The 25,734-nt window shown below is 26.9% G+C and overlaps 2 long non-coding RNA genes across 2 annotated transcripts; one reads left to right on the top strand and one right to left on the bottom strand.

Annotated features, from left to right (window-relative positions):
* Positions 1 to 14,705: 14,705 nt before the first annotated feature.
* Positions 14,706 to 15,928, top strand: LOC133667232 (uncharacterized). The gene is made up of 2 exons (XR_009832536.1): positions 14,706 to 14,999; positions 15,454 to 15,928. It is a non-coding gene; the product is annotated as an uncharacterized LOC133667232 (long non-coding RNA).
* Positions 15,929 to 20,645: 4,717 nt separating this feature from the next.
* Positions 20,646 to 25,462, bottom strand: LOC133667231 (uncharacterized). The gene is made up of 3 exons (XR_009832535.1): positions 24,514 to 25,462; positions 22,169 to 22,262; positions 20,646 to 21,324 (listed from the first exon to the last, which is right to left on the bottom strand). It is a non-coding gene; the product is annotated as an uncharacterized LOC133667231 (long non-coding RNA).
* Positions 25,463 to 25,734: the final 272 nt, after the last annotated feature.

The raw sequence follows: 25,734 nt of genomic DNA, 5'->3' as shown, positions 1-25,734 counted from the left end.
AAAAGCTACAATAACTTATCGAAATCGATTCTTCGTTCCGGAATTTGTCGCAACGGGGCGAGTTTGTGCTCGATATCGTATCTCTGAACCTTTTCGATTCGGAATTCGCCGTATGATCATTTCTCGTGACGAAAATCAACAATCTTCGTACAAATTGATTTTCATGGAAGAATTTGACGTAACAATGCGAGTTTACGTTAGATATCGTCTCTCCGATTTCAATTTCGATCCCCGACTCGCCGTAACAGCGATTTTCGTGTCGAAAAGTTACAATTTTCATTTTCAATTTTGAAATCAATTTTTCATGACAGAATTTCACATAATTTGGCGAGTTTTTGTCGGATGACGTATTTCTGTCCGCTTTCGAAGCCGAATTCGCGACAACAGCCCTTTTAGCGTCGAAAAGCTACAATTTTGATCAAAATCGAATCTCCGTGTCACAATTCAACGTAACTCGCGAGTATCAGATTGAAAACGTCTCTCTCAACGATATCAAAGCGGAATTCGCCGAAACTGCGAATTTCGTGCCGAAAAGCTACAATAACTTATCGAAATCGATTCTTCGTTCCGGAATTTGTCGCAACGGGGCGAGTTTGTGCTCGATATCGTATCTCTGAACCTTTTCGATTCGGAATTCGCCGTATGATCATTTCTCGTGACGAAAATCAACAATCTTCGTACAAATTGATTTTCATGGAAGAATTTGACGTAACAATGCGAGTTTACGTTAGATATCGTCTCTCCGATTTCAATTTCGATCCCCGACTCGCCGTAACAGCGATTTTCGTGTCGAAAAGTTACAATTTTCATTTTCAATTTTGAAATCAATTTTTCATGACAGAATTTCACAGAATTTCACATAATTTGGCGAGTTTTTGTCGGATGACGTATTTCTGTCCGCTTTCGAAGCCGAATTCGCGACAACAGCCCTTTTAGCGTCGAAAAGCTACAATTTTGATCAAAATCGAATCTCCGTGTCACAATTCAACGTAACTCGCGAGTATCAGATTGAAAACGTCTCTCTCAACGATATCAAAGCGGAATTCGCCGAAACTGCGAATTTCGTGCCGAAAAGCTACAATAACTTATCGAAATCGATTCTTCGTTCCGGAATTTGTCGCAACGGGGCGAGTTTGTGCTCGATATCGTATCTCTGAACCTTTTCGATTCGGAATTCGCCGTATGATCATTTCTCGTGACGAAAATCAACAATCTTCGTACAAATTGATTTTCATGGAAGAATTTGACGTAACAATGCGAGTTTACGTTAGATATCGTCTCTCCGATTTCAATTTCGATCCCCGACTCGCCGTAACAGCGATTTTCGTGTCGAAAAGTTACAATTTTCATTTTCAATTTTGAAATCAATTTTTCATGACAGAATTTCACAGAATTTCACATAATTTGGCGAGTTTTTGTCGGATGACGTATTTCTGTCCGCTTTCGAAGCCGAATTCGCGACAACAGCCCTTTTAGCGTCGAAAAGCTACAATTTTGATCAAAATCGAATCTCCGTGTCACAATTCAACGTAACTCGCGAGTATCAGATTGAAAACGTCTCTCTCAACGATATCAAAGCGGAATTCGCCGAAACTGCGAATTTCGTGCCGAAAAGCTACAATAACTTATCGAAATCGATTCTTCGTTCCGGAATTTGTCGCAACGGGGCGAGTTTGTGCTCGATATCGTATCTCTGAACCTTTTCGATTCGGAATTCGCCGTATGATCATTTCTCGTGACGAAAATCAACAATCTTCGTACAAATTGATTTTCATGGAAGAATTTGACGTAACAATGCGAGTTTACGTTAGATATCGTCTCTCCGATTTCAATTTCGATCCCCGACTCGCCGTAACAGCGATTTTCGTGTCGAAAAGTTACAATTTTCATTTTCAATTTTGAAATCAATTTTTCATGACAGAATTTCACATAATTTGGCGAGTTTTTGTCGGATGACGTATTTCTGTCCGCTTTCGAAGCCGAATTCGCGACAACAGCCCTTTTAGCGTCGAAAAGCTACAATTTTGATCAAAATCGAATCTCCGTGTCACAATTCAACGTAACTCGCGAGTATCAGATTGAAAACGTCTCTCTCAACGATATCAAAGCGGAATTCGCCGAAACTGCGAATTTCGTGCCGAAAAGCTACAATAACTTATCGAAATCGATTCTTCGTTCCGGAATTTGTCGCAACGGGGCGAGTTTGTGCTCGATATCGTATCTCTGAACCTTTTCGATTCGGAATTCGCCGTATGATCATTTCTCGTGACGAAAATCAACAATCTTCGTACAAATTGATTTTCATGGAAGAATTTGACGTAACAATGCGAGTTTACGTTAGATATCGTCTCTCCGATTTCAATTTCGATCCCCGACTCGCCGTAACAGCGATTTTCGTGTCGAAAAGTTACAATTTTCATTTTCAATTTTGAAATCAATTTTTCATGACAGAATTTCACAGAATTTCACATAATTTGGCGAGTTTTTGTCGGATGACGTATTTCTGTCCGCTTTCGAAGCCGAATTCGCGACAACAGCCCTTTTAGCGTCGAAAAGCTACAATTTTGATCAAAATCGAATCTCCGTGTCACAATTCAACGTAACTCGCGAGTATCAGATTGAAAACGTCTCTCTCAACGATATCAAAGCGGAATTCGCCGAAACTGCGAATTTCGTGCCGAAAAGCTACAATAACTTATCGAAATCGATTCTTCGTTCCGGAATTTGTCGCAACGGGGCGAGTTTGTGCTCGATATCGTATCTCTGAACCTTTTCGATTCGGAATTCGCCGTATGATCATTTCTCGTGACGAAAATCAACAATCTTCGTACAAATTGATTTTCATGGAAGAATTTGACGTAACAATGCGAGTTTACGTTAGATATCGTCTCTCCGATTTCAATTTCGATCCCCGACTCGCCGTAACAGCGATTTTCGTGTCGAAAAGTTACAATTTTCATTTTCAATTTTGAAATCAATTTTTCATGACAGAATTTCACATAATTTGGCGAGTTTTTGTCGGATGACGTATTTCTGTCCGCTTTCGAAGCCGAATTCGCGACAACAGCCCTTTTAGCGTCGAAAAGCTACAATTTTGATCAAAATCGAATCTCCGTGTCACAATTCAACGTAACTCGCGAGTATCAGATTGAAAACGTCTCTCTCAACGATATCAAAGCGGAATTCGCCGAAACTGCGAATTTCGTGCCGAAAAGCTACAATAACTTATCGAAATCGATTCTTCGTTCCGGAATTTGTCGCAACGGGGCGAGTTTGTGCTCGATATCGTATCTCTGAACCTTTTCGATTCGGAATTCGCCGTATGATCATTTCTCGTGACGAAAATCAACAATCTTCGTACAAATTGATTTTCATGGAAGAATTTGACGTAACAATGCGAGTTTACGTTAGATATCGTCTCTCCGATTTCAATTTCGATCCCCGACTCGCCGTAACAGCGATTTTCGTGTCGAAAAGTTACAATTTTCATTTTCAATTTTGAAATCAATTTTTCATGACAGAATTTCACATAATTTGGCGAGTTTTTGTCGGATGACGTATTTCTGTCCGCTTTCGAAGCCGAATTCGCGACAACAGCCCTTTTAGCGTCGAAAAGCTACAATTTTGATCAAAATCGAATCTCCGTGTCACAATTCAACGTAACTCGCGAGTATCAGATTGAAAACGTCTCTCTCAACGATATCAAAGCGGAATTCGCCGAAACTGCGAATTTCGTGCCGAAAAGCTACAATAACTTATCGAAATCGATTCTTCGTTCCGGAATTTGTCGCAACGGGGCGAGTTTGTGCTCGATATCGTATCTCTGAACCTTTTCGATTCGGAATTCGCCGTATGATCATTTCTCGTGACGAAAATCAACAATCTTCGTACAAATTGATTTTCATGGAAGAATTTGACGTAACAATGCGAGTTTACGTTAGATATCGTCTCTCCGATTTCAATTTCGATCCCCGACTCGCCGTAACAGCGATTTTCGTGTCGAAAAGTTACAATTTTCATTTTCAATTTTGAAATCAATTTTTCATGACAGAATTTCACAGAATTTCACATAATTTGGCGAGTTTTTGTCGGATGACGTATTTCTGTCCGCTTTCGAAGCCGAATTCGCGACAACAGCCCTTTTAGCGTCGAAAAGCTACAATTTTGATCAAAATCGAATCTCCGTGTCACAATTCAACGTAACTCGCGAGTATCAGATTGAAAACGTCTCTCTCAACGATATCAAAGCGGAATTCGCCGAAACTGCGAATTTCGTGCCGAAAAGCTACAATAACTTATCGAAATCGATTCTTCGTTCCGGAATTTGTCGCAACGGGGCGAGTTTGTGCTCGATATCGTATCTCTGAACCTTTTCGATTCGGAATTCGCCGTATGATCATTTCTCGTGACGAAAATCAACAATCTTCGTACAAATTGATTTTCATGGAAGAATTTGACGTAACAATGCGAGTTTACGTTAGATATCGTCTCTCCGATTTCAATTTCGATCCCCGACTCGCCGTAACAGCGATTTTCGTGTCGAAAAGTTACAATTTTCATTTTCAATTTTGAAATCAATTTTTCATGACAGAATTTCACAGAATTTCACATAATTTGGCGAGTTTTTGTCGGATGACGTATTTCTGTCCGCTTTCGAAGCCGAATTCGCGACAACAGCCCTTTTAGCGTCGAAAAGCTACAATTTTGATCAAAATCGAATCTCCGTGTCACAATTCAACGTAACTCGCGAGTATCAGATTGAAAACGTCTCTCTCAACGATATCAAAGCGGAATTCGCCGAAACTGCGAATTTCGTGCCGAAAAGCTACAATAACTTATCGAAATCGATTCTTCGTTCCGGAATTTGTCGCAACGGGGCGAGTTTGTGCTCGATATCGTATCTCTGAACCTTTTCGATTCGGAATTCGCCGTATGATCATTTCTCGTGACGAAAATCAACAATCTTCGTACAAATTGATTTTCATGGAAGAATTTGACGTAACAATGCGAGTTTACGTTAGATATCGTCTCTCCGATTTCAATTTCGATCCCCGACTCGCCGTAACAGCGATTTTCGTGTCGAAAAGTTACAATTTTCATTTTCAATTTTGAAATCAATTTTTCATGACAGAATTTCACAGAATTTCACATAATTTGGCGAGTTTTTGTCGGATGACGTATTTCTGTCCGCTTTCGAAGCCGAATTCGCGACAACAGCCCTTTTAGCGTCGAAAAGCTACAATTTTGATCAAAATCGAATCTCCGTGTCACAATTCAACGTAACTCGCGAGTATCAGATTGAAAACGTCTCTCTCAACGATATCAAAGCGGAATTCGCCGAAACTGCGAATTTCGTGCCGAAAAGCTACAATAACTTATCGAAATCGATTCTTCGTTCCGGAATTTGTCGCAACGGGGCGAGTTTGTGCTCGATATCGTATCTCTGAACCTTTTCGATTCGGAATTCGCCGTATGATCATTTCTCGTGACGAAAATCAACAATCTTCGTACAAATTGATTTTCATGGAAGAATTTGACGTAACAATGCGAGTTTACGTTAGATATCGTCTCTCCGATTTCAATTTCGATCCCCGACTCGCCGTAACAGCGATTTTCGTGTCGAAAAGTTACAATTTTCATTTTCAATTTTGAAATCAATTTTTCATGACAGAATTTCACAGAATTTCACATAATTTGGCGAGTTTTTGTCGGATGACGTATTTCTGTCCGCTTTCGAAGCCGAATTCGCGACAACAGCCCTTTTAGCGTCGAAAAGCTACAATTTTGATCAAAATCGAATCTCCGTGTCACAATTCAACGTAACTCGCGAGTATCAGATTGAAAACGTCTCTCTCAACGATATCAAAGCGGAATTCGCCGAAACTGCGAATTTCGTGCCGAAAAGCTACAATAACTTATCGAAATCGATTCTTCGTTCCGGAATTTGTCGCAACGGGGCGAGTTTGTGCTCGATATCGTATCTCTGAACCTTTTCGATTCGGAATTCGCCGTATGATCATTTCTCGTGACGAAAATCAACAATCTTCGTACAAATTGATTTTCATGGAAGAATTTGACGTAACAATGCGAGTTTACGTTAGATATCGTCTCTCCGATTTCAATTTCGATCCCCGACTCGCCGTAACAGCGATTTTCGTGTCGAAAAGTTACAATTTTCATTTTCAATTTTGAAATCAATTTTTCATGACAGAATTTCACATAATTTGGCGAGTTTTTGTCGGATGACGTATTTCTGTCCGCTTTCGAAGCCGAATTCGCGACAACAGCCCTTTTAGCGTCGAAAAGCTACAATTTTGATCAAAATCGAATCTCCGTGTCACAATTCAACGTAACTCGCGAGTATCAGATTGAAAACGTCTCTCTCAACGATATCAAAGCGGAATTCGCCGAAACTGCGAATTTCGTGCCGAAAAGCTACAATAACTTATCGAAATCGATTCTTCGTTCCGGAATTTGTCGCAACGGGGCGAGTTTGTGCTCGATATCGTATCTCTGAACCTTTTCGATTCGGAATTCGCCGTATGATCATTTCTCGTGACGAAAATCAACAATCTTCGTACAAATTGATTTTCATGGAAGAATTTGACGTAACAATGCGAGTTTACGTTAGATATCGTCTCTCCGATTTCAATTTCGATCCCCGACTCGCCGTAACAGCGATTTTCGTGTCGAAAAGTTACAATTTTCATTTTCAATTTTGAAATCAATTTTTCATGACAGAATTTCACAGAATTTCACATAATTTGGCGAGTTTTTGTCGGATGACGTATTTCTGTCCGCTTTCGAAGCCGAATTCGCGACAACAGCCCTTTTAGCGTCGAAAAGCTACAATTTTGATCAAAATCGAATCTCCGTGTCACAATTCAACGTAACTCGCGAGTATCAGATTGAAAACGTCTCTCTCAACGATATCAAAGCGGAATTCGCCGAAACTGCGAATTTCGTGCCGAAAAGCTACAATAACTTATCGAAATCGATTCTTCGTTCCGGAATTTGTCGCAACGGGGCGAGTTTGTGCTCGATATCGTATCTCTGAACCTTTTCGATTCGGAATTCGCCGTATGATCATTTCTCGTGACGAAAATCAACAATCTTCGTACAAATTGATTTTCATGGAAGAATTTGACGTAACAATGCGAGTTTACGTTAGATATCGTCTCTCCGATTTCAATTTCGATCCCCGACTCGCCGTAACAGCGATTTTCGTGTCGAAAAGTTACAATTTTCATTTTCAATTTTGAAATCAATTTTTCATGACAGAATTTCACATAATTTGGCGAGTTTTTGTCGGATGACGTATTTCTGTCCGCTTTCGAAGCCGAATTCGCGACAACAGCCCTTTTAGCGTCGAAAAGCTACAATTTTGATCAAAATCGAATCTCCGTGTCACAATTCAACGTAACTCGCGAGTATCAGATTGAAAACGTCTCTCTCAACGATATCAAAGCGGAATTCGCCGAAACTGCGAATTTCGTGCCGAAAAGCTACAATAACTTATCGAAATCGATTCTTCGTTCCGGAATTTGTCGCAACGGGGCGAGTTTGTGCTCGATATCGTATCTCTGAACCTTTTCGATTCGGAATTCGCCGTATGATCATTTCTCGTGACGAAAATCAACAATCTTCGTACAAATTGATTTTCATGGAAGAATTTGACGTAACAATGCGAGTTTACGTTAGATATCGTCTCTCCGATTTCAATTTCGATCCCCGACTCGCCGTAACAGCGATTTTCGTGTCGAAAAGTTACAATTTTCATTTTCAATTTTGAAATCAATTTTTCATGACAGAATTTCACAGAATTTCACATAATTTGGCGAGTTTTTGTCGGATGACGTATTTCTGTCCGCTTTCGAAGCCGAATTCGCGACAACAGCCCTTTTAGCGTCGAAAAGCTACAATTTTGATCAAAATCGAATCTCCGTGTCACAATTCAACGTAACTCGCGAGTATCAGATTGAAAACGTCTCTCTCAACGATATCAAAGCGGAATTCGCCGAAACTGCGAATTTCGTGCCGAAAAGCTACAATAACTTATCGAAATCGATTCTTCGTTCCGGAATTTGTCGCAACGGGGCGAGTTTGTGCTCGATATCGTATCTCTGAACCTTTTCGATTCGGAATTCGCCGTATGATCATTTCTCGTGACGAAAATCAACAATCTTCGTACAAATTGATTTTCATGGAAGAATTTGACGTAACAATGCGAGTTTACGTTAGATATCGTCTCTCCGATTTCAATTTCGATCCCCGACTCGCCGTAACAGCGATTTTCGTGTCGAAAAGTTACAATTTTCATTTTCAATTTTGAAATCAATTTTTCATGACAGAATTTCACATAATTTGGCGAGTTTTTGTCGGATGACGTATTTCTGTCCGCTTTCGAAGCCGAATTCGCGACAACAGCCCTTTTAGCGTCGAAAAGCTACAATTTTGATCAAAATCGAATCTCCGTGTCACAATTCAACGTAACTCGCGAGTATCAGATTGAAAACGTCTCTCTCAACGATATCAAAGCGGAATTCGCCGAAACTGCGAATTTCGTGCCGAAAAGCTACAATAACTTATCGAAATCGATTCTTCGTTCCGGAATTTGTCGCAACGGGGCGAGTTTGTGCTCGATATCGTATCTCTGAACCTTTTCGATTCGGAATTCGCCGTATGATCATTTCTCGTGACGAAAATCAACAATCTTCGTACAAATTGATTTTCATGGAAGAATTTGACGTAACAATGCGAGTTTACGTTAGATATCGTCTCTCCGATTTCAATTTCGATCCCCGACTCGCCGTAACAGCGATTTTCGTGTCGAAAAGTTACAATTTTCATTTTCAATTTTGAAATCAATTTTTCATGACAGAATTTCACATAATTTGGCGAGTTTTTGTCGGATGACGTATTTCTGTCCGCTTTCGAAGCCGAATTCGCGACAACAGCCCTTTTAGCGTCGAAAAGCTACAATTTTGATCAAAATCGAATCTCCGTGTCACAATTCAACGTAACTCGCGAGTATCAGATTGAAAACGTCTCTCTCAACGATATCAAAGCGGAATTCGCCGAAACTGCGAATTTCGTGCCGAAAAGCTACAATAACTTATCGAAATCGATTCTTCGTTCCGGAATTTGTCGCAACGGGGCGAGTTTGTGCTCGATATCGTATCTCTGAACCTTTTCGATTCGGAATTCGCCGTATGATCATTTCTCGTGACGAAAATCAACAATCTTCGTACAAATTGATTTTCATGGAAGAATTTGACGTAACAATGCGAGTTTACGTTAGATATCGTCTCTCCGATTTCAATTTCGATCCCCGACTCGCCGTAACAGCGATTTTCGTGTCGAAAAGTTACAATTTTCATTTTCAATTTTGAAATCAATTTTTCATGACAGAATTTCACAGAATTTCACATAATTTGGCGAGTTTTTGTCGGATGACGTATTTCTGTCCGCTTTCGAAGCCGAATTCGCGACAACAGCCCTTTTAGCGTCGAAAAGCTACAATTTTGATCAAAATCGAATCTCCGTGTCACAATTCAACGTAACTCGCGAGTATCAGATTGAAAACGTCTCTCTCAACGATATCAAAGCGGAATTCGCCGAAACTGCGAATTTCGTGCCGAAAAGCTACAATAACTTATCGAAATCGATTCTTCGTTCCGGAATTTGTCGCAACGGGGCGAGTTTGTGCTCGATATCGTATCTCTGAACCTTTTCGATTCGGAATTCGCCGTATGATCATTTCTCGTGACGAAAATCAACAATCTTCGTACAAATTGATTTTCATGGAAGAATTTGACGTAACAATGCGAGTTTACGTTAGATATCGTCTCTCCGATTTCAATTTCGATCCCCGACTCGCCGTAACAGCGATTTTCGTGTCGAAAAGTTACAATTTTCATTTTCAATTTTGAAATCAATTTTTCATGACAGAATTTCACATAATTTGGCGAGTTTTTGTCGGATGACGTATTTCTGTCCGCTTTCGAAGCCGAATTCGCGACAACAGCCCTTTTAGCGTCGAAAAGCTACAATTTTGATCAAAATCGAATCTCCGTGTCACAATTCAACGTAACTCGCGAGTATCAGATTGAAAATGTCTCTCTCAACGATATCAAAGCGGAATTCGCCGAAACTGCGAATTTCGTGCCGAAAAGCTACAATAACTTATCGAAACCGATTTTCAACAAATTTGTATATATATAACATTTTTCTAATGTTTGTCGTAGCAGTTTTCATACTAAGAGCATTTCTGTTGTCATGGATTTACTATTTTAATGATAATCATGTGTTTATGATGTTCAACTTACTTGACTTTTCAGCTTGAAGGCTTTCAGTGTTTTTTTGTCTGTAGTGCTGTAATTTTTATCAAAATTTTTTTTTTGATCTTGATTCTTTGTAACTTAAAGAATCTGAAGTTAAATCATCATTTTTTTTGCTTAAAAACAATACGAATCTGTTAATCTTTGTTATTAGTTCAAAAGATTTATGCGTTTTTGTACTAGCATTTTACAAAATAATTTAATTTAGGAGAAGATTAGATTAACAGACTTAAGGTATTGTTAAAACTTATATATAAGATTAGTAATATATATTGGATAATATATTGTCAATATTTCTCATTAAATAGAGTAATATGAATTTCTTTATTTGTATTTTTACAATTTTTTTCAATTTTTTCATTTAATTTCGAAAATTTTCATTTAGAATATGATCTCCCCTTATTAGAAATATAATTATATATAAGAAATGGGTACTACTAGATATAATATAATGTCCTTCTAATGTATTTTAATATATCGTAATTATATCAAAGGTATTCTATAGCGATTAATATTAGATTGAAATTTGATAATGATTTGATAAATGATATGTAATTATAAAAATATACAAAATAATTGAAGATAAATTTATGAGCGAAAATAAATATAAATCTGATGATATTTTCGTTAACAGTATTCGTATGCATTTAGAAATAAAAAAAAAAAAAAGAAAAAAAAGAAGGAAATGCAATACAATATTAGCAATTTAAAAATTAATTTGATAGGTAAGAAGGAAAAGAATTCAAAAAACTAAAAAAACTGATTGAAACAAACATATGTACATTTATGTATATATAAACGGATAATAGTAAAACTGTCATATTTCATATGAAACATAATAATATAAATTATTGGAAAATCTAAAACTATATTACATACTTAGATTACTGATATTACTATTATTAGTTTGATTAATCGAAATCTTATTTGTAATTTAATATACAGTCATAAAATTTTTTTTATACTATTTTGTAAAGAAATTGAATTATTATGAAATTTGATTTTTTTCATTTTATTTGATTTCAATATTTGTATATGAAAATATTTATATATAGCAATATATTAAGATGTTATATATAGAATATTGGACAAAAAGTGTCTTTGAATGTATGAAATCAACTTTCATTTTTTTTTTTGCTTTCTATACAATTCTTTTGGAAATATTTTTCTTTCTTTCGATAATTGTAATAAAATTAAATATTTTATAATTTAAAATTTGCTTTATCTTGAATCATAATGAAATGAAATTATATAAAAAAAAATAATAATATTGAAGGTTGAAAAATTGATTTCACTGCTTTAAAATGATGTTCCGTAATAAAAAAATGATTTCATATTATTATACTCCCAATATCTTAAATAAAACAAAATTATTGTTGATAACATAAATATAATTTGTGTAAAATGTATGAAAATTTCTGCGATTAACTATACATAAAATTCTTATTAATAATGAAAAAATAAATAAATTTTGCATAAAATAGATTATATTTAAATTAAATATAAATATAAATATAAATATAAATATAAATATAAATATAAATATAAATATAAATATAAATATAAATATAAATATAAATATAAATATAAATATAAATATAAATATAAATATAAATATAAATATAAATATAAATATAAATATAAATATAAATATAAATATAAATATAAATATAAATATAAATATAAATATAAATATAAATATAAATATAAATATAAATATAAATATAAATATAAATATAAATATAAATATAAATATAAATATAAATATAAATATAAATATAAATATAAATATAAATATAAATATAAATATAAATATAAATATAAATATAAATATAAATATAAATATAAATATAAATATAAATATAAATTTAAATATAAATATAAATATAAATATATAATAATTTAAATATAAATATAAATATAAAAATAAATATAAATATAAATATAAATATAAATATAAATATAAATATAAATATAAATATAAATATAAATATAAATATAAATATAAATATAAATATAAATATAAATATAAATATAAATATAAATATAAATATAAATATAAATATAAATATAAATATAAATATAAATATAAATATAAATATAAATATAAATATAAATATAAATATAAATATAAATATAAATATAAATATAAATATAAATATAAATATAAATATAAATATAAATATAAATATAAATATAAATATAAATATAAATATAAATATAAATATAAATATAAATATAAATATAAATATAAATATAAATATAAATATAAATATAAATATAAATATAAATATAAATATAAATATAAATATAAATATAAATATAAATATAAATATAAATATAAATATAAATATAAATATAAATATAAATATAAATATAAATATAAATATAAATATAAATATAAATATAAATATAAATATAAATATAAATATAAATATAAATATAAATATAAATATAAATATAAATATAAATATAAATATAAATATAAATATAAATATAAATATAAATATAAATATAAATATAAATATAAATATAAATATAAATATAAATATAAATATAAATATAAATATAAATATAAATATAAATATAAATATAAATATAAATATAAATATAAATATAAATATAAATATAAATATAAATATAAATATAAATATAAATATAAATATAAATATAAATATAAATATAAATATAAATATAAATATAAATATAAATATAAATATAAATATAAATATAAATATAAATATAAATATAAATATAAATATAAATATAAATATAAATATAAATATAAATATAAATATAAATATAAATATAAATATAAATATAAATATAAATATAAATATAAATATAAATATAAATATAAATATAAATATAAATATAAATATAAATATAAATATAAATATAAATATAAATATAAATATAAATATAAATATAAATATAAATATAAATATAAATATAAATATAAATATAAATATAAATATAAATATAAATATAAATATAAATATAAATATAAATATAAATATAAATATAAATATAAATATAAATATAAATATAAATATAAATATAAATATAAATATAAATATAAATATAAATATAAATATAAATATAAATATAAATATAAATATAAATATAAATATAAATATAAATATAAATATAAATATAAATATAAATATAAATATAAATATAAATATAAATATAAATATAAATATAAATATAAATATAAATATAAATATAAATATAAATATAAATATAAATATAAATATAAATATAAACTTAAATATAAATTTAAATATAAATTTAAATATAAATATAAATATAAAAATAAATATAAATATAAATATAAATATAAATATAAATATAAATATAAATATAAATATAAATATAAATATAAATATAAATATAAATATAAATATAAATATAAATATAAATATAAATATAAATATAAATATAAATATAAATATAAATATAAATATAAATATAAATATAAATATAAATATAAATATAAATATAAATATAAATATAAATATAAATATAAATATAAATATAAATATAAATATAAATATAAATATAAATATAAATATAAATATAAATATAAATATAAATATAAATATAAATATAAATATAAATATAAATATAAATATAAATATAAATATAAATATAAATATAAATATAAATATAAATATAAATATAAATATAAATATAAATATAAATATAAATATAAATATAAATATAAATATAAATATAAATATAAATATAAATATAAATATAAATATAAATATAAATATAAATATAAATATAAATATAAATATAAATATAAATATAAATATATTTAAATTAAAAATATTTTGTTCGACATACTATCTAAAGTAATTTAAAAAAATTAAATCTTATTGATATAACTTTATTTTATGATTTGTATGTGTATATATATATATGTATATATGTGTGTGTATATATATATATATACATATATATATATATATATATATATATATATATATAAGATTACAATTTATATATATATATATATTGTATTGTATTAGGTTATTGTATTCGTTTATAAAAGTTTTAGAAAATTAAGGAAAAATAAAATTTTTTGATAATATTAGTAATTTATATTTTTATGAAAAATAGTTATATATTACGTCTGATAATATTAGTATTATTTATTTGATAAATAAATTCATGATATTATATATTTGTTAATTAATTTATTAGAACTAAATACATATTAAACTTATGTTAAAGTAATATTGTTAATAAGTGGTACATTATTAGTTTATAACAATGTGATTGATATATCATAAATATATATAATACTTTAAATCGAATGCTGTTATAGAAGAACTAAAATTCATTTAGGTTATTTAATTTAAATGTCGTTTTCTGCAACATCACGTTTAATTATTTTCTAATAGATATTCTGTGAATTTATATTTTGTAAATCATATTCGTATATATATACACATAGATATATTAATAATATATTTAAAAATATGATATAAAATATAAATTATAAAAATATAAACAAATTTAATGCATAATTTCAAAAGATTGCTATGAATAATACGAAATAATATGTAATTTTAACTATAACCTATATGAAAGTTGAAAATTTGACAGTAAAAAGAAATAAAAAAAGAAAATCAATGATTTAAAATAGTAAATATTTTAATAAGCACTTAGTGAAGTATTTTAGTTTTCTTTAATTTTCTTTATTTGTTTAATTTGATTGTGAAAATATAAATAATTTAACTATTTCTCTGTGGAATATTTTTTACCAATTTATATTATAAAATTAAGAATTGTTTATATAATAGAATTTTAAAACATAAGTAAATATAATCTCATATGTAGTTTTTCTCCATATTAATTTTCATTTTTGTCATTCAGTTTCGTTATTTTGAAGATTATTCTTTTTAAAATTATACGATATAATTAGAAAAATTATAATAATGCAGAAATATTTAAATTCATAATAATTTTTGTATTTAAATATATTGATAAACATTCATAATAATAAAATCCATTTTAAATATATTTTATTCTATAATAAGATTTAATTGTCTATGTTACTAATTAAGAATAATATTATTTAACTTGTATTATATTATAGGGAAATCGAATGTGTAAATATTTGACAATATGAAATTTATAATGGTCTAATCTCGTGGTTTGTATTGAAAAAACAAATACTGTGATGTAGTATTTAAAGAATCTGATGAAAAAAGAAAATTTATCAACCGAAGCACATGTAAACTTATTACAGGTACAATTGCTCAATTTTTTTTGTAAATAAAATAAAGTCGAGATAAAGATCCAAGGTATATCGTGTGGATTTGTTTAATTGCTATTAATAAATGCAACAATTTGTAATGAAATGGCAACACTTGTTTCATTACAATCCATTGTGTTTTCTTATGAAAGTGGTGATGGAAATTTTGACTCTAGTGTTCTTAAATATTGTATAAGTTTTCCTAAAATCATAAAATTAAAAATTAAATTCTATATATATTATTAGAATAAGATAAATATTAATATCAATGACTTTATATAATAAATATAATAAATAAATATATATATAATAAATATATCAATATTGTTTTTTTTTTTATAAGGAAAAAATTCATCCAATATACCTCTCACTGCATACTGATCAACGTATACAGGCAGTTTTAAGATGTTATGCAGAAGCACGACTATTAACTTTAAGGCTATTCTATTCTATCATCTTTAAATGTAAGTAATGAAACGAAATTTTATTATACAGGAATTTTTGGTCATTTGATACAATATGTATCTAAAAATATAGTGACAGTAAAATATAAAGTTCAAACATTCATCAGGTATTAAAATATTCATTTTTCTTTTTTCGTTAGAAAATTAAAATAGACTGAATCTAACATTATTATTTTTTGTTCTTCTACGATTATAGTACACATATATTTGCGTACATTTTTATGCTTTTTACATTTCATTTGTGCATTTGCCAATGATACAAGATTGTTAGAAGAATTTAGTTATGAATATTAATTTAGATCAAAATGATTTAAGCATATCAAAACAACATTAACATTAATCACATAACAGAATGAACAAAATAAAATAGTAAGCATTGAAGATTGTATTAATTTTTTATGAAATATTCATTTTGTTTAAATAAAATTTTAGATCTCGATAATCTAATTATGCATAGATACATATGTTTCGAGATGATATTTTACAGATACATATGTTTCGAGATGATATTTTAAAAGTTGAAGGTTTAGGTGGAAATAGATTATTTGAATTTAACGACTCACTTTAGAATCTACAATTTTGCCATACAATATCGTTGAGAATTTTGAAGGTGGATATGATCGTTCCTTATTAGAAGATAATATTTATCTAATATATTTATCTAATATATTTTTATATATTTAATATATTTCAATGATAAAGATTGGCATCCATTATAATATTTCTTAATTAATTTATTTAAATTGTATATATAATAAATTATATTAAAATAATATCAACATGTATGTTTAATTTTTAAATTATAACAATTTGATATCGAATGTTATTTTAAGAATAAATTTAAATTATTAATATTGTATTCGGCTGTCACGTTTATTTATTTTCTAATATAAATTCTTCTATATATAATGTATAATTCATATTCATATTTGTTTTATATATAATAATATATACAAAAATAAAGTATATAATGCAAAATATAAAATGTAAACATATTTATGCTATAATTTTAAAATATTGCAATAAATATATGATACATAATCAATGATCATAACCTATATGAAAGTATCATATTTGATATTAAAAAAAATAAAAAACATCAATGATGAAATAAATAAATATTTTAACAAATCATTATGAAATATTTTTAGTTTTCTTATGTCTTTAATTTGAAAATTTAAAAGATATTTAAATAATTTAAATATTATTATAATATTAATAATATTATAATATTAATTATTAATAATATTTAAATAATTTAAATATTTTCCTTATCAATTTTTACAAATTTTTACAAATTTACATTACAAAAATAACAAGTTTATATAGAATTATATAATATATAATTATAATAGAATTATAAAATATAAAAAAATAAATCTCACATAATTTCAATCCATATCAATATATATAGTTTTGATTTAATGAAAATTTTAAAATTAAACGTTATAATTACAAATTTAAATTAATTATAAAAATGTAAATATATTTTAACTCATAATCTTTATAATATTAATAAATATTATAAATATAGTAATTACTCATAATAATCATTTTTAATCATAATATTCTATTTTAAATATATTTTTTCAATAACGAGATTTAATTCTCTATATTATTAATTTGGAATAATATTATTTAACATTTTGTAACAAATTTTCTCGTCTATGGGTTCAGGGATTATATTAGGAAAAAGAATACGTAAATTTTTTAAATTGTGAAATATTTGAATGATTTTCTATGGTAGTTGCAACCGGGAAACGTTTTTCTTTAAATCGACCTCACATCCGTTATACCTCTGGATTGATGTATTATCATCGAATAAAAAAGATGTAATTTTGCAATTTTTAAGATCACGAAATTTTTGAACCATTGTATTTCCGAATATAGAAGAGATGATTTTCTGAAATAGTTGCAAACTTTTCTTTCTTGAAACATACTCAATCATTATTGTAAGTCTTTGGATTTATTATCTTCGATATTATCTTTGGGTAAAGAAGAGTAATTGTACAATTTTTAAATATAAAATTTGAGAAAAATATTCTCTTCCTTTACTTGGAGATCGTGTGATCTTAACATCCTAGGTATCCTATGTTGGTCGATTTGATGGCGAATCGTCTAAGAATCGATAATTTTTGGCAGATGCAGTGCCGGCTTGCCATCAAAATCGCAAGGTTGTGTGGTCTTCTAATTGCAGCGATAATATTGGTCGGATTATTACCTTCGCATCTCTTGGGGGATTTATTATATGCCAAGATATATATCTCAGTGGCGGCGGTGATCTGCCGGCGGAAGCTATTGGTTTGGTGGAGCGCCTAGACCCGATGCGTAGAGAGAGCAATATTGGGTGTCTACAACTGCTTTTTTAACGTATCGAGACTGTTCTGAATATATTAACCTCGCACACGTGAGATCCATTTTCCATGCTATGATATACTACCGGTTACGATTATTTCGATTCTTACTTGTGTCGCATTAGAAGAGAGGTCACAGAACAGTTCTTTTCCTCTCCCACAATATGAGTTGGCATATTTCCCGAGTGTGAAGCATTCACAGAGGACTGCCGTGTCCTAATCGGGCAGATAGAAACGGATTTTTCTTCGTCAATTGTCGTTCCGTTCATACTGGTGGGAAGAAATAATTGGCGCGTAGCAGCCTTATATAAAGACTTTAGTATAAGTTATACTTCACATAAGAAGACGGCGAAGAAAAAGCGAGGGATTCACTATTCTATTTCGCAGTATAAGAACAATGGGAAAGATGGTGATCTTTTCCTGGCTTCGGTTCAATAAGCAATAATTGAATTTGATCAAGTCATTGCGCCACCTTGTGGAGGCAGTCCTTGCTTAGGTCTCATGATGATTCATAGTCGTGTAATCGAGGACCTCAGAAAAAATTGAAAAAAAAAAATTGATTCAATATAAATCAAACTATTTAGAATGTTATAAATAAGATTTCGATTGGAAAGATGAAAATGACATTTAAAGATATTAATCGTAAATAAAGGAAAATATATAAAAATAAACGAAGTAAAAGAAAAAAATAAAATTTGTTAGAGGAAATATTGAAATAAAATAGTCAAATTTGAAACTTAGACGAAGTGGTGGAAATATATATAATTTACTGGTAAAAAGAAACCGGGGGACGAATATAGGACCATAGGACCAAGAGAGGTTCTTTGCAAGGATTAACTATTTTTTAGATGTTTTGTTGACAATTCTGATACCATACGCTACTTAATAGTAAAAAAACTATCATAATTTGAATATTCAAAATAGTGAGAATTATTTTCTATTTATAAAGTTATTAGGATAATCATCTAAGACTGAAAGCTAAAATATGTTCGAAACTATAAAGTTAAAGTTCTATTTATAAAATTATTAGCATAATCATCTAAGATTGAAAGCTAAAATATGAAACTATAAATTAAGGATATAAAAATAAAATATCTATAATATGTTTAACTTATTATATATGTATATAATTATTATCTTAATTATTCAAATATTAAATAATTAAAAAATTAAATTATTGTTAAAATTAGTTTACACATATTATAAAAAAAATATAAAAAATATTTAAATATAAAAAAAATTTTTGTATATTATATAGATACGTTAGAATTCTGAATTCTAATACATATATTTTGAATGCTATGCCTAAAATAATGTAAGATTTAGATTGTTGTTTTATTGCCCCTCTCTGTTACAATCGGATTAATATACAAATACCACGCTAGAAACAAAAGTATATGTAAAAATAGGCACACGTTAATCACACATTTACTCCCATATTATTAATCACAAAATTAATCAAACAGTTTTTTTCACGAAACTCTTTTCTAACAATGAATGTACGTATAGAGATCATTTTAGTATTTTTATTTTTAATTTTTGAAAAATCATTTATACTTCATATATTAATATTTAATTACATCAATATTCGAGATAAGGGAAAAAAGATAGATTTTTTTTTAAATTCTGAATTAATATTTATAATTAATGTTACATTATTGTTAGCTTCGACTGTTCTTGAAATTGTGGTATAGAATAATAATAAAAATAATTATTACCAAATTCGCTCTTAACAAGTTCAATTAACGAAACGATTAAAAGCAAAGTCCATATAATGGTTTACATTCTCACTAAGATTCGAAATTATGTTCTAAATTCTAAATTCAAAGTTTTAAATTTAAAAAGTTCTTGAAAAATAAAGAATTGTAAAAGTTCGAAAGATTTAACGGTTCAGAAAGACGATTCTGGTTTTTGAAGTTCTAACAGTTCAAAAATTTCTTCTAAAACAGTAATATTCTCTAAAACTTTCTCCATATTAATCTCGCGAGCAATGGGATTCACTGTCTAATAATACTATGGATCAGCCCTTTCATTGAGCGATACTCCTAATCCAAAGAAAATTTTTAGTATGAATTTAAAGAATTATGCCACACACAAGTCTCAGAAAGCTGTTCCGCATATATTTGAGTTTCTTCTCAAGTAGGATGATGCTGATTGTCGTTGAGACTGGTTGAAAGTATAATCTCAAGCCGCATATTCCAGCTACGTCGAATTGTTTCTATATGTACGAAACGAAGGATTACCAAGTTTTTCTTTTAAAAATTTATTGTCTTTGCAGCATCACTCTATGCCTAATGTTCAATATCTGGACATCATGTGTTCAGTAATATCTTAACAATTATTATGGTTAAGACAAAGAGAAATGAAGGAAAAATGAAAAACAACAAGATTGGAATTGGACGATTTCTTTCGTTTTTTTCTTTTATTTATTAACATATCTTTTTTTTCTTTAAAGCGTATAAACAATTTTACGTTAGATGACAATATTCTTAATTCTCAATTCTTTATTCGTTTCTTCTAATCTTTATGTTTTTATAAAATTCAATAATGACTAATATGATTAAATATATTTAATATTTTAATATTTTAATATTTTAATATTTTAAATATTAATTATTATAACAAAACGTAAATTAATAAATAAATACAACAAAACGTTATTATTGTGTACATGAATATAACGTAATAAATATCCGCGGTCACTGTATTCACTGTATAAAAATCTATGTATACAAAAAAGTCACTCATATCGACGACTTGGATCTTTCATGATGAACTACGAGACGAATCAGAGACAAAAATGCATATGATTCACCATTAAATGGGAAAAATCATGCATTGTCATCAATGCTGACCCATGGGGAATGTAAAAGAAATGTAGAGGAAAATGGAATCTGTATAAAAAAAAAAGAAAAATCATAATTCAAAACAAGATATATATATATATATATGTATATATATATATATATATATATATGTATATATAATGATTATTTAAAAAAAAATTGAAGTAAGAAAGATGAAAGCCTAAGTTGATGGAAAATATTTAAAGATAATTACTTCTTCGCATAATCGATAATTGCACTAATTCTAAATATTCGAAACATAATTAAAAATATTCGAAATAAGAATGTAATTTGTTTAATCTTTTGTACTTTTATCGTAATATTCTTAATAATTCTTCTGTATTTATTATGAGTTATTTACTTACAAAGTAGATATATATTGTTACAATAAAAAATAATAATGAAAAAAATAAAAATATATATATTTTCCATATTAAAAAATTTTTCTGCTTATCTTATTAATCATATTGTTGAATGATTGTTGAATTATTCATATTAAAATTTCTTTTTCTTGTCTTATAGTAAAATAGTAACCTACAGAAAAAATAATAAATATCTTGCTTGAAGTTCGGCAACAAATCGAAAGCAACATATGGTCATGAATCATCGATTACCGGAAAACAAAATATTTTCTATTTTGAACATAATATCAAAATATAAAAACGATACATAACATACATATTATTTTCTAAACAGACAGAATTATTATAAGAAACATTTTCAGTTTTGAATCAAGTGCTAAATAGACATTTAATATATGAGAATATGTATAAAATTGATTGACAATAATTTTGTTTAATTATTTTTATTTTTTAATTATTTTATATATAATTAAAAAGTAAAAGAAACTTATAATAATTACTATTTTCTATTAAAATAAATTTAATCTTACCATAGTTGCACGAAAGTCATGATATATAATCTTTTACATTTTTGAATTGATAATTTTGAATGATCTAATCTCCATTATTTAATTAAATGATAATCTGCAAAAATTTTACATTAAATAATATTAAAATAAAGCAATAATTAAATTTAAATTCGATTTCGGATGAATAATAATGAATAATAATAACGATATGAATAATAATAATGAATAATAATAATGATAATTAATAACAAAGTTTAAAAAAAAAAGAAATTCATTATAAGATAATTAAATACATAATAAATAAAATTTAAAATATAGGGAAAAAGTTAAAAATAAATTAAAAACAAAGCAAAGAAAGTACAAGAAAAGCATAAAATTATATAAAACTATATAATAAAAATTATTATATATTGAAATAATATAAGAATTCTTTCAATATGTTTTAATATAGCAAAAATTAAAAATTTTATTTCATCATATTGTGATTATTTTCGTTTGATTGGCGATTTTAATTTGATTATGATTATAATTATTTTTAATATTAATAAATAACATTTAAAATATTTTAGTATAACTTACAAATTAAAAAAAATAATATAAAATCATATTTAATTTGTATTTATAATGCGTAAGAACATATTAAGTGTATTATAGTAATAGAAATTAAAAACAAAAATCTAACAATAATTAAATTGAATTATAAAATAAAATTTTTTGAGCATAAACAGATAAAATACATTTAAATCTAACCGTTGTTATCTTATTCGTCTCGTCCCGATTTCAGAGAGAAAATTCATTGATTTCGCTTTCTCCATCAAATTTTTGTAAGAAACACATCGAATTCAATTTTTATTTAAATTTAATTCTTAATTTGCTTTAATTTTTAACTTTTAATTCTATTTCATTTCTAACTTTTACTTTTTAATTTATTGATTAACTTTTCATTTTACTTTTAAATTTTAGAATTATTTTAACTATTAATTTTTAAATTTATATTAATTTAATTTTAATTTATAATTTGTTTAAAATTTTATTTATATTTAAATTTTAATTTTATTTTAATTTGTTCTTCAATTTTTAATTTATATTAGTTTTTAATTTTTAATTTTATTTTAACTCGTTATTTAATTTCGAATTAAATTTAACATTTAAATTTATTTTTATTTATTATTTAGATTTTAATTTACCTTTCAATGATTCATTTTAATATAATTTCTAATTTTTTATTTAACTTTTAACTTTTAATTTTATTTCAAGCTAATTCTTAACTTAATTTCTCTTCTAATTTTTAATTAAAAAAAAGACTTTTATCTTTTAATTTAATTTGATTTTAAATTTTTAATTTTTTATTCGCATTAGCTATTATTATAAAATTATTGTTCTATTTGTAAAAAGTTTTTTAATAAGCATGAATTTATAATTTTTTTAATTCCGAAATAATTTCTATATTATATATTATATTTATATAATATAATTATTATAATATATATATAATGTATATATTGATTGGAAGATAATTACAGGATTTAGCAAAAAAATTAAATAAAAATCACAGATATCTGAAATAACATCGAAATTTTATTCAGTCTCATCGATCAATTACACGTATATTAATCCGAATAGTAAATTTACTAAACATTTTAGATTTTTTGGTAATGGATTAAATATTGCATGATTATTTGAATTTTAATTTAAATTCAATTGTCACGGTTATTAGCAAAAATTTTTATTAGCAAAGAAAATTAGAATTATTTAGTATTATCCACTATCAATTATTCTTTACAAATTTTTTTTCATATTGTACTGTTATTCTCGATTGGTTACTATCCGCATGTTAATTTATGGTTATAAAACGGTCCATTACATATAAATAATTTATAATTATTTTTCGTAAAATGACATTTAGTATATCTTAATACAATAATAGTCGAATAAGTCGAAGATTAATATCACAGAAATATAAATTTAGTTTTAATTTATAAAAATATATCATATATATTATTAGTTTATAAAAATATATATATAAGTTTATAAGTAAATATATATATAAGTTAAGTTATTAGTTTATATAAATATATATATAATTATTATGTTAATACAATAATAATATAATACGTAATAAATTGTTAAAGGCGTGATAAAACGATAAAAGTAGTAAAGATAATCAAAATAATCAAGATCAATTTTTTATCGTAATAAATTATTGTAATTAATAATAAAAGTTAAAAAATTTTTGAATTATTGTACTCAAAAAATTAAATTTGTTGCAATCAGTAAAAAACATACGTTTTCATCGAACTTTGTGACAGTGGTAGCGATTTCTTATACATGCGATAAAGCGGTTTTTTCTTAACGAACTTACATACCGAGAAGATCGATAATTTCAACTATGCATTTTGATTTTCTCTTGATTCCTTCTTCACAACCTGTTTTTTCATTCTAGTTAGAACATTGTATTCCTCAGTAGTGAGTGGTCTGCTCCTCTTTCTCGATCGAAGTTCGATAGACTTTGACATCACTTTCAATGTTGCAATAAGTAATATTTAACGATTACGCTCTTATCGTAGTCAACGTTTCCCGCGAGGTGTTGGCTGCACTTTTATACTTCTGACATGGACACTATTGCCTTCTCCAACAACAATACCGGAGGCTCCGGTGTACTCTATGAATTTGCTGGATGCCTTCGTGCAAAATGAGAGTTTCTACTCTTCTCCATTTCTTTAACGCCACTTTCTTCCTCTCCTCTAAAATTGGGTTAAAATTGAGTTAAAAATGAATTAACTGAAATTGGACTCTGCATAATGAATGCTATAAGAATAGTTAGAAAATATATCCATCTAAGTAAAGTCCACCAGTATGTTCGATTAGAAAATGTCCTTTTTGCCACGTGCCATTGTTTAAGAATATTTTTTTATAGAGATTAGATCCCCACTAAGGAAAAGATCTAGTGTCATCACTGCCGTGCAAAAGTCATGCGATATCTTCTTACGATTCTGATGGTTATTCGATGTTTCATCTGCTATAGTTTTATCAGGTTGCGACAAGCTAGCTATCAAAGAAAAATCTTAAATTTAACCTAACCTAATCTAAAGTAAAAAAAAAAATTAATAATCAACAAAAAAAATATTTTAGTTTTATTTTATCAAACCTTTTTTGTTTTTTATGTTTTATTTTGTTGTTTATAAAATCCATTGATTTTTTTTATATTACAAATAATTAAAATGATCATTATTTTTTCATCAATAAATAATTTAAAATATTCTTCTATGAATTGAATATTATAAGATCATAAAGATAATTATTGAATTTTGAATAATATTGATTGCATTTTGTTTTAGGATATAATACTATATCCTAATATTCGGAAATAATTTTATTTTTATTAGTTATATTTTTCTTAATTTTATTAGTTATATTCTCTTTATCTTAAAAAATTATTGATGTCAAATTCTTTGTTTTTTTATTATAATCGAAGCATCATTACATATTCTTTTTCAGAAAAAAAAATTATTTTCGAAATTTCTAAACATTTCATAATTATTTAGACTATTTTTCATGTATTATAAAAATGTATGTATGTAACATAA

Source organism: Apis cerana, linkage group LG14 (genome assembly GCF_029169275.1).
Source record: "Apis cerana isolate GH-2021 linkage group LG14, AcerK_1.0, whole genome shotgun sequence".
Lineage (NCBI taxonomy): Eukaryota > Metazoa > Arthropoda > Insecta > Hymenoptera > Apidae > Apis > Apis cerana.
The sequence above is the reverse complement of the archived record's forward strand: the minus strand, read 5'-3'. Positions and strand labels throughout refer to the sequence as shown.